This window comes from Notamacropus eugenii, chromosome 5 (genome assembly GCF_028372415.1).
Source record: "Notamacropus eugenii isolate mMacEug1 chromosome 5, mMacEug1.pri_v2, whole genome shotgun sequence".
Taxonomy (NCBI): Eukaryota; Metazoa; Chordata; class Mammalia; order Diprotodontia; family Macropodidae; genus Notamacropus; species Notamacropus eugenii.
The window spans coordinates 120,347,436-120,349,867 of NC_092876.1; the positions used below are offsets into that span (position 1 = coordinate 120,347,436).

General features: G+C 41.5%; 1 pseudogene; it reads right to left on the reverse strand.

Moving 5' to 3' along the window:
* Positions 1 to 588: 588 nt before the first annotated feature.
* LOC140508887 (U1 small nuclear ribonucleoprotein A pseudogene) lies at positions 589 to 1,420 on the reverse strand (annotated as a pseudogene).
* Positions 1,421 to 2,432: the final 1,012 nt, after the last annotated feature.

Here is a 2,432-nt window from a genome sequence, read left to right on the forward strand (position 1 = left end):
TGGAGCAGTAACAGCTGAATTCAGGATCATCTGTTATGGGGTCAAAGCAAGAGTACAACAGTTATGTTCTGACCCTTGAATGCTTAGTGTGATATCCTGGTCAACCCTGTTCCATACTTCCTTTCCTGGTAACTTTTGTATGGGCTAAATCTGTGATCTTGGCTTAGAAAAAAATGATTTGCTTTAATTTCTCCATGGATGTCCCAATCAGTATGTGGTCCAACCCTCTTCTTAGATTCTTACTAGAATAGTTGTGGGGAGAACTAGGTTTTCATGTTTCCTCCTCTCCCATCAACATTGCTAGTATTATAAAAATAGCATATTTAAAGCTGTCATGCTGGAAAAGGATGTGTGTATATGTGTGTGTGTGAAAAAATCTTGACTACCAAACCTTTATTTTTGCCACCACCTCCAGGTGCAATGTCCAAAGGGCAGACTCTGGGTCCAGTGCTGAGGCACAGGCACACTCACACTACAGGTTGAGAGAAAGGAACAGGGACTTACCCTGAGAGTACAATATCCCTGAGCAGAGGAGCAGGGGGGCCAACCACCCTAGAAGGAAGGGGAGTTCAGGGGAAGGCACAGGGCCTATTTTTCAGCAAAAGATATCTTCATGGCATTATTCTGGGTGATCTTGAAGCCCTTCAGGGCATCTTGGGCAGATTGATCCTGCAACCTGTTGTCAAACTCCACAAAAACAATGTCATGGCACCCAGGGACCAGGCACGCCTCCTTGAAGCCAGGGAACTAATTGAAGAACATGGACAGTATGAGTTCATTGATCTCCTCTGGCCGGTTGGTGAGGAACAAGATAGGGTTGGGCGGGTTTTCAAACAGTGGCTCACAGGTAGGATCTGTCCAGGCATCATCTGTTGGAGGGACATGACACCAGGTGTTACCAGGGCCAGACCAGGGGGAGAGATCATCCTGGGAGGGTACATAGAGTAACTGCCATGGAAGATGGAGCATGATGTAGAGGGTCTGGGTCAACAGTGGCATCCCTGGGAGAGGCTAGGCAGCAGTCATAACTAAGATACTCCACCTATAACAGTCTTCTTGACCGCCATTGTTTCTTGGCCCTTGGGGTTTCTCTTCTCCTGCTTCCAGTCATATTCCACATAGGTGCCCTTCTTCTTGGCAATCATGTCCAAGTCTGATTTGACATATGGGATTCTAATGGGTTGTCATAGAAGGGAAAGTCCTGAATGGAGCATAGACCATTGGTGGCACTGCTGATCTCCTTGAAGAAGACAAATCCTTGGCACTTTATCTTCAGACTCCTTGATACCAGGACATCCAGAATCTGGCTGAACTGTGAGAAGATAACATAGAGGGATTTCTTCAATTCATCCTTGTTTATCTTCTCATTGAGGTTATTGATGCAAATGATCTGGTTAAGATGTGACTCAGGCACTGCCATGGTCGAAAACTCTTGAATTTGGCTAATGGCGTGTGTCTGTAAGTCCTGTTGGTGGCTCTCTAGAATAAAGATTTTTCATAAAATTTCTTGGTCCCAGCAAACAAAACTAACACCAAGTGAGTAAAAAAATATAAGTAGGAAGATTTTGGTTGGCTATAATGAAAATATGTCTATCAACCTGAGCTATTCAATAATATATGGAACTGAACACCTCTGAGAGTTAGCAAGCTAACTTGTGGAAGACTTTTTAGTATGTTTTAAATAAGATCCATGCTTCAGGTAGATGATTTGCTACGTGAACTTTGAAACTTCTTCACAAGCTTTCTGATTGTTCACCTTGCCTCCAGGCTATTTTTCTCTAATCCATTCCCTTTCCAGCAGTCAAATTGATACTCCTAAATTACATATCAAACTATGTCACTCCTCTGTTCAAGAAAGCCTGATTTCCAATACCAAAAATAAAATTGAATGAATGGAGACAGAAAGCTTAAACAATTCCTTCTAAAATCTTATGCCTGACAACTATGTCTTCCTGGACACTAATTAGGGTATCAGAATATTATACTCTTTGTCTCCAAGGAAGAAAATATGTAAATATTTTGCTTTGGACATGGTGGTAATAGTGTGGAAAGAAGAATGATGAGTGCACTGACAGAGGATTGCTGTGGAAAACAGAATTGGGTAAGACATTTCAGTAAAGCACCTTGACATCAAGGAGAATTAAAAAGCGAAAGGAAAGGGTTGGCACTCTTAACAAGGATAAATGTTTTGGTTGTCGTTTGCTTGTTTTATTTCTAATGGAAAGGGTGGTTGTTTTTTGACTCTAGGCATTCCTGGGTTTTGTGGTTTTGCTTTAAAAAAAATCAGAACATCTTGCATTTAAGAGATGTGGTAGCTCAACATCCTTTCCAATGCAATTAACTCCTGCAGAATTTATCTGACTGATTATCAATCATTTATCCCCATTTTCCTTATTCAAGAACTATTTTAGTCCTCTTTAAAATGTGGATAA